The 13,017-nt window shown below is 38.4% G+C and overlaps 1 pseudogene; it reads left to right on the top strand.

The window, feature by feature from the left end:
• The first annotated feature begins 5,770 nt into the window (after positions 1-5,770).
• Positions 5,771-5,890, top strand: LOC115524414 (annotated as a pseudogene).
• The last annotated feature ends 7,127 nt before the right edge of the window (positions 5,891-13,017 follow it).

The raw sequence follows: 13,017 nt of genomic DNA, 5'->3' as shown, positions 1-13,017 counted from the left end.
CCAAGGAAACTTACAGAAAGCTTATAAAATTACATGGACACTTCTTTGCCCATTATGCAATGGCCATTACAGAGGCAAATGTTTCATTTTCCATTATACCCATGTCAAAGAGAATCACCTACAGGGCTGCATAGAATAATAAGGTCACAGCATGAAGACCAGGCACACACAGAGCCCTCACAAGTTATAGGATTAGTTAAGGTCTCATGGCCTCTCGAGACCTGTCTAAACAGTCAGCCTTGCCAATCTGAAGTAAAACAGCAAGAATAACCATGAGAACCAGAAAGAAAAGGAAAGCTATAGCTGGCAGGAAGACAGGTGTAAGAATTGGCTGTCAGAGTAAGAGTACCAGCAGTACTTCATATCAAGCGCTTAATACTCTCACTAGCTCTAGGCCTGGAAGAAGCTGGGTTAGATCAAACACAGGCAGGGAATCTGAAACATAGAAGATCTGAAGGTTCTTGAAATATTTGCAGATATGGAATTTGTGCATTCATTGAACATATTATTCAGTGCCTACTATCATAGAGAGTGCTGAGATGACAAAGACAAAACAGATGTGGTCTTTTCCTCAAAGAACAGTGAATTGAGGAAGTCGGGCTAGTTAAGGGACACTTAAAATATAGCCCAATAATATCTGTGATGAAAGAAAGTGCAAAATGCTTTGAGAAGCAAACCAATTCAAGCTGAGATTATAGACAATTCTTCCCAAAGGCCTAAGATGTCTTGAAGAACAAAAGAGATGTTATTTTTTACAATACATGTCTATTTATTTGTCCCACAAGTAAATTGTAAATTTAGTCCAACTAAAGAGGGGCTTAGAACCAGGACAGTCTAGGGGAAACTGATATGAGGCCATGAAAATACCTACAGCACATCTAGAGGCCTCTACAGAATCTGGTGTCTGGACACAGGATGGAAATAGTTGAAGAGGAAACTCAAGAGACTGTGATGGTCCGGTTATGAATGGTTTGGGGCACCAAGCACAAGAGTTTGCTTTTTTATTCTGCAGACTGTGGGGAAACATTGAGAGGTTTTAGGCAGCAGAGTGAAATGATTAGATGTGTGTTTCAGAGCAACTTTTCTGGCAGCCTCAGGAAGAACAGATGGAGGAGGAAGGGGATGATCTGCATGGTGATAAGTTAAGAGGCTACCACATGGAGAAGACTTGAGAGATTAAAGCAGAGTGGTAACTGTGAGCATGGAATGAGGGGACACATTCATGATTCTTAGGAGGCTGAATCAATAGGGTTTGGTGATGGATTATAGAAGGGAAAGAAGAAGCTTCATATGGCTATTGGATTTCTTATTAGGATGTGTCATTCACCCACTTAGAATATATAGGAGGAGGAGCATGGTGGAAGGGGGAAGAATAGAAGATTGATTTAGAAGTCCCTGTGGGGTGTTCAAAAAGAACTGGTATTGAACATTTGGATATAAATATTTAGAGTCCAGAGAAGCAGTCTAGGCCAGAGATATGCATTTGGCTGTTATTCTAAGCATGGGATTAGCATGAAGACATACAAGAGAATATGGGTACAAGAAGAGCAGAGGGCCTAAGAAGGAGCCATGCAAAACAAGGGTGTTTTGCATGCCTCATTTAGGGATATTGTGAAGCCAGCTCCAGGCTCAAAAGGGCATGAAAAAGTTAAACATAGGGTTACCATGTGATCCAACTATTCCACTCCAGAAATATTACTGAAAAGAAATTTAAAAATGGTCACACAAAAACTGTACTTGAATGTTCTTAGTAGCATTATTCATAATAGCCAAGAAGTTGAAACAACTCAAATGTCCAGAACTGATGAAAGAGTAAGTAAAATGTGGTGTTTCTGCACAATGGAGTATTAATGAAAGGAAGTCCTGATGCATACGACAACCTGGATGAACTCAAAAACATTACGCTACCTGAAAGAAGCCAGCCACTCACTGCATGATTCTATTTACATGAAATGTCCAGAAAAGGCAAATCTATGCAGATGGAAAGTAGTTTCTTGGTTACCTAGGCTGGGGAGATGGAAGGAGTGAGGGAGGGTTTCTCTCTGAGGTGATGAAAACCTTCTAAAATTGACTGTAGCAATGGCTGCATGATTCTATGATTGCATGAAAAGTCACTGAACATGAGTAAATTTAAATAAGGTTGTTATGTGTGTGATATCTTAATAAAGCTGCTAAAAGATGGTAGGAAAGGACACTTGAAAGTATAGATAAGATGAATCTAAGTACAAAGGCTTAAAACTTATAAAAATCTCTCTGAAGTTTGATCTATGGAAAAGTAATCTTCCACCCATTGCCACAGACACTAGAAGACATCAGGATAGGTAAATACCGGGGTAGAGGAACAAAGCAGTCTAATCAGTCTAACGAGGATTCCTCACCTATTTGGTGAAAGCAAAGTCCAATGAATAGTCAGGGAGGCTGCTTGGTGGTGAATATTAATCAAAGTAACATTTTCAAACAATTTAGGCTACTCCACATGTAAATATAAAACGTTTCAGAAGCTGACCTTTGCATTTTTGCACGTGCTACTTTACCGGGGAGAAAATCCACACTGGGAGACTACGGATTGTTCAGACTCTCACCCCTGCGAGGCCCTCATTTCCTTCACCACTGTAAGGGTTTCTGTAAGAAGTGGAGAGAATGGGCATCAATTTCCCAATTGGCCCAGTTTACTAATTTGCTTCTCAAAATGTCTGTAAGGAAAATTATAAAGCACTGAACAGGGTATCCAACTTGAAAACAGTCCTCTCTACTTTTTTATTTCTGCAAGGCAGTATCATTAGCTCTGTCTGGTTTCTTTTCCTGAAAGAGCCTTGCTCCTCACACCTTTGCAACATTACTCATGATCTACCCCCTTGTACCTGCCCTCCTTTCCTCTTCATATTCTACACTTCCTTCGGAGCTAATAGCAACATGGCTCTGATCTTATTGGGGCCCACAACAATTTCTCTCTCCATCAAATTCCTAGTACATTTACAGGTAAGATCTCACCACTTGGTACTCTCTGACTTAGGTGTGTGTTTTATCTTCATAGCCAGGACCCAAGTGGTTCAACAGCAGACAAGATGATTCTCTATGTTCTCGATAATATCCAGCATACTGTGTGAAAGTAACAGATTCTTATTAAATATCTAATTATGGCACAAAGCAAAATAATTTTTAAGTTATCGATGTCCTAAACTTATTTCCTACATATATTAAAAATAATTGACTGAAAGACAAATGCCATATGATTTCACTCATATGTGGAACTTAAGAAACAAAACTAATTAACATGGCGGGGGGTGGGGGGAAAGAGAGGAAAACCAAGAAACAGACTCTTAATGATAGAGAACAAACAGGGTTGCTGGAGGGGAGGTGGAAAGGGGATGGCCTAGATGAAAGATGGGTATTAAGGATGGCAATTGTGTTGAGCACTGGGTGTTTTATGTAAGTGATGAGGCATTAAATTCTACATCTGAAACTAATATTACACTGTATGTTAACTATCTGGAATTTAAATAAAAACTTAGAAGAAAAATAATAAAAATAATTTACTGATGTATCAAAATGCATCAAAGTTACTGAATACTCGCTGTGTGCAGAGATTCTGTGAAATTCTATAAGTACATGATCTAATCTTACTCTCTTAACAGTCCTATAAGGCAGTTAGTCTTACCATCTTTATTTTGCAGATAAAACAAATAGAAGTTTGATGTGTTTATATAATTTGTCCAAGTTCACAAGGATTTCTGCATATTAAATTCAATACATTTGATAGAATATTTGTTCTTTTACCTTCTAATATTGGTCAAAAGACTTCTAATCAAATACTGGAAGATATAATCACTCAGAGTCAGGAAGATCTGTGTTTAAATCCTAAACTCACAGAATCATTGTTTATTCAAATATACAATGAGGTTAATAACATCTGATTCACAGGGGCATGCGAAATTCATACATCAAAAGTTCCCAGCTACAAGAGGAAAATAATATTATTTCTTTCTCAATCTACTTTAATCATAAATGTTTTCAGGAATTTACCATTATTTTTGGAAGTAAACATATCAGTAATTCCAGAAGTGTTAAGGAATTTTTCAGGATATTAGTGCAGATTTATATTTACAACAGTTGTAGGATGTTAAGCTTTTCTTCAAAGAGATGAATTAAGCCATCTTGTTCTTATTAAAGGCCAAGGTGAGAATTCTACCAGTCATTATATGTCATCTCTGATTTGTTCCTAAATACAGAGTAATTCTCAATTTCTTCAGCAAATAACTCCACAATGAGAACTTGAAAGTGACAGTTAAGGTAAAGTACACAATTTTTGTGAGCAGGTATGTGTCTCTATGAGTGCAAAGAAGGATGAGGAAACAAAGATGCTATCTAGTACAATTCTTTAAGGCATACCTCTTTGGCACTGAATTCTTACCCAAAAAATATCCTTCAGAATCTAAATTCTTTATTCATTTATTCCCCTTTGGGAACAAATCAAGTGAACTGCCCTACCAATAGTGTATAAAGTCTGAACAATGATGATCTTTTCAAAATATGATTAGACTTGTAGAGCTGTAAAATAAAATGCTTTCAACTGTGTTTGTAACCAGCCTGCTTCCCTAGCTGAATCTGGGCAAGGTGCTCTGGTTGAAATCCAGCCAGAAAACCCACTATATCCTAGAAAGGACTTCTAAACTGCAGCATGGCTTATAGAGGGAAATACCTTGTATGGAAGTTTGCCTCATTTTCTTAGGGCTCTGTCTAATCCTGCTGATAGATTACATAACATGATTAACTGCGTTTTGTTTTTACTGCAGGTTCAAAACTATTTATTGATTTACCACTACATGACCATATTAAGCAGTGTTCTCCAGAGAAACAGAACCAACAAGATATATGTATAGGAAGAGTTTTATCGTGAAGAACTGGTTCACACAATTACACTGTAAAGTCCCATGATCTGCTATCTGTAAACTAGAGACCCAGGAAAACTGGTGGTATAATTCTAGTCTCAATCTGAAGGCTTAAGAACCAAGGGAGCTAGCTGATGGTATGAATTCCAGTCCAAGGGTAGGAAAAGACCAATGGCCCAGCTCAGCTGGCAGGCAGGAAGCAAAAAGGAGGAAACTCTTCCTTCTTCTGACTTTTTGTTCTATTCAGGCACTCAAAAGACTGAATGATGACCACTGATGTTGTTGACTCTTGAACAACATGGGGGTTAGGAGCACTGACCCGTCCTGCAGTCAAAAATGCACATATAACTTTCAACTCCCCCCAAATTAACCACTAATAGCCTACTATTGATTGGGAGCCTTACCAATAACATAGTCAATTAACACATATTTTGTACCTTATATGTATACTATACTAACACAATAAAGTAAGCTAGAGAAAAGAATATGTTATTAAAGAAATCAAAAGGAAAAAAAAAGTACATGTACAGTACTGTATTTATATTTTTTAAAAAATCCACATGTAAGTGGACCTTCACAGTTCAAACCCGCATTGTTCAAGGGCTAAGTGTACTTTGAGTCTACAGATCCAAATGATAATCTCACCCAGAAACACTCTCACAGACACATTCAGAAATAATGTTTGATCTGTGCAACTCTTGGCCCAATCAAGTTGACACCTAAAATTAACCACCGTAACAAAAGTATTGTGAGCATACATCAGTGCATAAGAAAGAATTAGCTTCCCTCCTGATGCTTAGAGTGTTGTTGAGAAAATACATAGCTGATGATCATGTAATTTATTGTCCACAGTGGGACACTCTTTAGAATGGAAAGGGATAATCGCTTCTCGGCCTTTTGGCTAAGATCAAGTGTAGAATGGAAAGGGATTCTATTAATAATTAAGCTGGGGCAAAACTGTCCGGGAAAAAGTAAAATATATATTCATATATTTACCCTTTTACATAAGTAGGCATAAAAATTTTATTCAAAATATGACAAGAGTGGGGGTGCAACCCTAAAAATAGTTGGGTTTTTCTTCATATGGATCTTTTAAAACTTTGTTCCTCTACAACCGTATGAAATTCTGGCAGGTCCTGTAGCTTCTCCTATCTTCTTTAGTCACTAGGACAGCTTGTTTCAGTAATTTGAATATCTTTTCCAGTACCATAATTAAAACTCCAATTTCAATTTCCTTAACAGTGGTTCTCTGTTGGGAAAGATGTGTGAAAGAGGAGGGGTATTCTGCCTTCAGGGAATATTTGGTAATTTAGAGACATTTTTAGCTGTCACAGCTGGGAAGAGTGGATGCTACTTGCATCTAGTGAGTAGATGCCAGGATGGATGCTAAGCATTCTACAATAACAGCACAGTCTCCCACAATAACAAATTACCTATCCCCAAATCTCAGTAATGCCAAGTTTAGGAAACCCTGCACTAGGATAACTGCTCTATACAAGTGGGAGCTTACTTTGGACCTGAAAATCCTTAAAGGCAGTGGAGGAATGTTAAATTCTTCCTTCTCCCTTAGCTTCAATTCCCTACCCCTACTTTCAGTGGTTTCTGGTCCTCAGAATTCAGATTCAGGCCCAGGAGAATAAGGGATCAGGGATCAAGGGCATATTCCTACAACTGTCACAGTTATAATCTGGAACTTTTCTCTTTGGTATGTGGTGAACACATAATTGCTGTAAGCGTTTGCATGAATGTTGTTACTTTAGACAATGTGAAGATAATTAACAGTGGGCAATGCCTCTCAAGGTCTAAAGATTATCAAATGTTGATTAAGTTCAGTAAGAGAGAAGTCCTTGATGACCTTAGTTGGGCTATATACAGGGTGAGAGTTGCAAGAAGCCAGATTAAAGAAGGAGCAAGAAATAAAACATAGGGACAGTGATTCCATAAAATCATTTTTCTAGGCATTTGGCTCAAGAACACAGAGGAGATTAAACAGAGGGGAGGGAACAAGATGGTGGAACTACATTAAATTTCTGCTTATCTCATCCCTGAAATGCAACTAGATCAGAAACAAGCCATTTTGCACAGCTAGAAAATTGATCTAAGGATTAACACAACAACCTGCATAACTTGAGCCACAGAACTCAGCAGGTACATTGTATGGAGAGGTGAACTGGGGGACAGAAAAACTGCAGAGGGTAAAGAGTTATTTTTGTTTGAGAAGAGAGGGCAGAGATGAGGAGAAAGTATGGGAAAAGTACTACCCCTGGAAGCAGGTGGAACGAAAGGGAAAGAGTGGAAGCATCCACAAGGGCCAGAACAAGAAAGGGGAAAAGGAAAAAGGAAAGAGTTTCAACACCATTAGGACTCTATAAACAGGGAAGCACAGAGTAGGAAATTCCATAGCTTGATACCTGGCAGTGCTATGGTGGCAAGGCAAATCCCAGGAGCAGACTGAGAGGTCTGAGGGCCCTTGGGCCACAGTGGAGAGGCGACACCCCTGCTAGGAGGACATTTGGTAGAGGCTGTGTAGCCTCTGCATGGGAAAGGGTCCCAGCAGACCCCAGAGAAAAGCAATGTTTGCTGATGTTGGAACAAGGATGCTAGGGTGTGATGAAGCCTGGCGCCACTTGTGTGCTGTGATTTGCCATAGTCTCCTGAACCATTGCTACTATACAATTGCATGAACTTTTTCTGGGGCAGGTTGACACCTGGATGCAGTCTCTGGGTCTCTGTAGTGGTGCGGTTGCATAAGCATTCTTGGGGGCAACCCAGCACCTGACCATTGCTCGGCAAGACTCTCCCCAAGAGAGTCAGAGCAGGCCCAAACCACAGGGCCCTCAGAAGTGAGCGGTTTGGAAACACAGCCCCATCTGAGATAAAATTCAGGAGAGAGGTGCCACCTGGTATGCTGACAGCTTGGTCACAGACAATGTAGAAGCAGGGAGTGGATGGAAGCAGGAGACAAAGGAGAGGTGCCTGATGGCTGGTCACTGAGAGAACAGAGTTCTGAGGCTGGAGTCTGGAAAGCTGTGTGACATCATTTTCACCTCTCTTGTGCCTTCACATACACGAACACCACACTGAACCACCCCAGTAAGCTAAGCATTGCCACCTAGTGGAGAATGGAGCTGTTCAACCAAGCCCAGTTCAAGTGCACCAACCAATTCCTAGAGGACTACCACAAGTCTCTCGGCCTGCTTAGTTTACAGATTATAAAGTGTTTCATACTTTGACTTAGCGGGAATTAGATGTAATTTCATTCAGATTTCATTCTGTTCATTGGACCATCAATTCATTTTTTTTCTTTTTCTTTTCTTATTCTTGGATACAGAAAGAGAAAAAATTATTTGTATTTTCTATTTATTTTTTTAATTTTTACTATATTTTCTATTTTTTGTAAGTTTTTTATCCTATCCTTTCTTCATTTCATTTTATTCTATTTATACTTTTTAAATTGTTAAACGTTTTCTTATTTTTTTTCCTTTTTTCCTTTTTTTTCTTTTTCTTTTCTTTCCATTTTTTCTCTATTCTATCAAGGTCAAAAACCAGACCAAAACACACCAAGGATCTAGCTTTCTTTATTTGTCTTTTTGTTGTTGTTGTTTTTAATTTTGTAATTCTTATTTTTTTTATTTTATTAATTCTTTCTCTTCCTCCAAAATGATGAAAAGAAGGAATTCACCCCAAAAGAAAGAACAGGAAGAAATGACAGCCAGAGACTCAATCAACACAGATATTAGCAAGATGTCTGAACTAGAATTTAAAATCATGATAATAAGAATACTAGCTGGAGTTTAAAGAAGCATAGGGGCACCTGGTGGCTCAGTCAGTTGAGCATCTGACTTTGGCTCAGATCATGATCTCAGAGTTCATGAGTTTGAGCCCTGCACTGGCCTGTGGGCTGACCACTCAAAGCCTGGATCCTCCTTTGGATTCTGTGTATCCTTCTCTCTCTGTCCCTTCCCCACTAATTTTCTGTCTCTCTCTTTCAAAAATAAATAAATATTAAAAAGAAAGAAAGAAGTAAAAAAGCATAGAATCCCTTTCTGCAGAGATAAAGGAAGTAAAATCTAGTCAGGACGAAATTAAAAATGCTATAACTGAGATGCAATTTCGAATGGCTGTCACAGCAGCACAGATGGATGAGGCAGAGCAGCGAATCAGTGATACACAAGACAAAATTATGGAGAATAATGAAGCAGAAAAAAGGAGAGAAATTAAGGCAAGAGGTCATGATATAAGAATTACAGAACTCAGTGACTCATTAAAAAGGAATAGCATCTGAATCATAGGAGTCCCAAGAGAAAGAGAGAGAAAAAGGGGTAGATATGTGAGCAAATCAGAGCAGAAAACTTTCCTATCCTGAGGAAAGACACAAACATCAAAATCCAGGAAGCACAAAGAACTCCCATTAGATTCAATAAAAACTGACCATCAACAAGGTATATCAGTGTAAAATTCACAAAATACACAGACAAGGAAAAAATTATGAAAGCAGCAAGGGAAAACAAGTCTTAACCTATAAGGAAAGACAGATCAGGTTCACAGCAGACCTATCCACAAAAATGTGGCAGGCCAGAGAGGAGTGGCAGGATATATTCAATGGGCTGAATCAGGAAAATATGCATACGAGAATTCTTTATCCACCAAGGCTGTCATTCAAAATAGAAGGATAGCTAAAGAGTTTCCCAGACAAACAAAAATTAAAGGAGTTTGGGACCACTAAACCAGCCCTGAAAGAAAATTTAAGAGGGACTCTCTGGGGGGAGATAGGATGAAACAAAACAAAAAAGAGACCAAAAGAGACAAAGACTAGAAGGGACCGGAGAACATCACCAGAAACTCCAACTCTATAGGCAACAGTGTAGAAATAAATTTATATCTTTCAGTACTCACTCTAAATGTCAATGGAGTAAATGCTCCAATCAAAAGACATAGGGTAATAGAATGTTTAAGCAAACAAGATCCATCTATATGCTGTTTACAAGACCATTTTAGACCTAAAGACACCTTCAGATTGAAAGTAAGGGGATAGAGAACCATCTATCATGCTAATGGTCACCAAAGTAAGCTAGAGTAGCCATACTTATATTAGATAATCTAGATTTTAAAATAAATATTGTAGCAAGAGATGAGGAAGGGCATTATATCATAATTAAGGGGACTATCCACCAAGAAGAGCTAATACTTGTAAATATTTATGCCCCCAATTTGGAGAAATCCAAATATATAAATCAATTAATCACAAATATAAAGAAACTCATTGACAATAATACCATAATAGTAGGGGACTTCAAGACCCCACCTACAACAATGAACAGATCATCTAAGCAGAAAATCAACAAGGAAACAGTGGCTTTGAATGACACACTGGACTGGATGGACTTAACAGATATATTCAGAACACTTAATCCTAAGGCAGCAGAATACAAATTCTTCTCAAGTGCACATGGAACATTCTCCAGGAAAGATCACACACTGGGACACAAATCAGCCCTCAACAAGTACAAAAAGATCAAGATCATATGTGCATATTTTCAGACCACAGTGCTATGAAACTCCAATTCAACCACAAGAAAAAATTTGGAAAGACAACAAATACTTAGAGATTAAAGAATATCCTACTAAAGTATAAATGGGTTAACCAATAAGTTAAAGAGGAAATTAAAAAGTACATGGAAGCCAATGAAAATGATAACACCACAGCCCAAAACCTCTGGGATGCAACAAAGGCCGCCACAGAGGGAAGTATATAGCAATCCAGGCCTTCCTAAAAAAGTAAGAAAGGTCTCAGATACACAACCTAACCTTATACCTTGAACAGCATGGAAAGAACAGCAAATAAAACCCAAAACCAGCAGAAGAGGGGGAATAATAAAGATTGGAGTAGAAATCAATTCTATTGGAACTGAAATAACAGTAGAACAGATCAATGAAACCAAGATCTGGTTCTCTGAAAGAATTAACAAAATTAATAAACCCCTAGCCAGTTTGATAAAAAGAAAAAGGAAAGGACCCAAATAAATAAAAGCAAGAATGAAAGAGGAGAGATCACAACCAACACTGCAGAAATAAAAACAACAATAAGAGAATATTATGAGCAATTACATGCCAATAAAATGGGCAATCTGCAAGAAATGGACAAATTCCTGGAAACATCAATTACAAAAACTGAAACAAGAAGAAATAGAAAATTTGAACAGATCCATAACCAGTAAAGAAACTGACTTAGTAATCAAAAAACAAGAATCCAGGGCCAGATGGCTTTCCAGGGGAATGCCACCTAATATTTAAAGAAGAGTTAACAGGGGCGCCTGGGTGGCTCAGTCGGTTAAGTGGCCGACTTTGGCTCAGGTCATGATCTCACGGTCCATGAGTTTGAGCCCCACGTCAGGCTCTGTCCTGACAGCTCAGAGCCTGGAGCCTGTTTCAGATTCTGTATCTCCCTCTCTCTGACCCTGCCCCATTCATGCTTTGTCTCTCTCTGTCTCAAAAATAAAATTAAAAAACGTTAAAAAAAATTTAAAAAAATAAAGAAGAGTTAACACCTCTTCTTTTGAAGCTGTTCCAAAAAATAGAAATGGAAGGAAAACTTCCAAACTCATTCTACAAGGCCAGCATTACCTTGATTCCAAAACTAAAGACCCCACTAAAAAGGAGACCTATAGACCAATTTCCCTGATGGACATGGATGCAAAATTTCTCAACAAGATACTAGCCAACCAGATCCAACAATACATTAAAAGAATTATTCACCATGAGTAAGTGGTATTTATACCTGGAATGCAGGTTCAGTATCTGAAAATCTGTCAATGTGATACATTACATTAATAAAGAAAAGACAAAAACCACATGATCCTCTCAATAAATGCAGAGAAAGCATTTGACAAAATACAGCATCCTTTCTTGATAAAAACCCACAAGAAAGTACGGGTAGAAGGATCATACCTCAATATCATAAGAGCCATATATGAAAGTCCCACCACTAATATCATAGTCAATGGGGAAAAACTGAGAACTTTTCCCCTAAGGTCAAGAACACCACAGGGATGTCCACCCTCACCACTGTTATTCAACATAGTATTGGAAGCCCTAGCCTCGACAATCAGAAAACACTAAGAAATAAAAGGCATTCAAATCGACAAGCAGGAACTCAAATTTTCACTCTTCACAGATGACATGATACTCTGTATGGAAAACCCAAAAGATTCCATCAAAAAACTGCTAGAACTGGGGTGCCTGGGTGGCTCAGTCGGTTAAGCGTCCGACTTCGGCTCAGGTCACGATCTTGAGGTCTGTGGGTTCGAGCCCCATGTCGGGCTCTGTGCTGACAGCTCAGAGCCTGGAGCCTGTTTTGGATTCCGTGTCTCCCTCTTTCTCTGACCCTCCCCTGTTCATGCTCTGTCTTTGTCTCAAAAATAAATAAATGTTAAAAAAAATTTAAAAAAAAAACTGCTAGAACTGATCCATTAAGTTGGCAAAGTCTCAGAATATAAAATCAATGCACAGAAATTGGTTGCATTTCTTTACATCAATAATGAAGCAACAGAAAGAGAAATCAAGGAATCGATCCCATTTACACTTGCACCAAAATGATAAAATACCTAGAAATAAACCTAACCAAAGAAGTGAAAAATGTATACACTGAAATCTATAAGGGCATTACCCTTATGAAAGAAATTGAAGACACAAAAAATTGGAAAAATGTTCCATGCTCATGGACTAGAAGAACAAATACTGTTAAATGTCGATACTACCCAAAGTGATCTACATATTCAATGCAATCCTTATCAAAATAACACCAGCATTCTTCACAGAGCTATAGCAAACAATCCTAAAATTTGTATGGAACCAGGAAAGGCACCAAATAGCCAAAGCAATCCTGAAAAAGAAAACCAAAGTTTCGTGGTACTGGCACAAAAACAGACACTTATATCAATGGAACAGAATAGAGAACCCAGAAATGGACCCACAAACATATGGCCAACTAATCTTTGACAAAGCAGGAAAGAACATCCAATGGAATAAAGACAGTCTCTTCAGGAAATGGTGTTGGGAAAACTAGACAGTGACATGCAGAAGAGTGAACCTGGACCACGTTCTTACACCATACACAAAAATAAACTCA

The sequence above is a fragment of the Lynx canadensis genome, chromosome C2 (genome assembly GCF_007474595.2).
Source record: "Lynx canadensis isolate LIC74 chromosome C2, mLynCan4.pri.v2, whole genome shotgun sequence".
In the NCBI taxonomy this organism is placed as follows: Eukaryota; Metazoa; Chordata; class Mammalia; order Carnivora; family Felidae; genus Lynx; species Lynx canadensis.
This window is presented reverse-complemented; position numbering and strand designations above follow the sequence as displayed.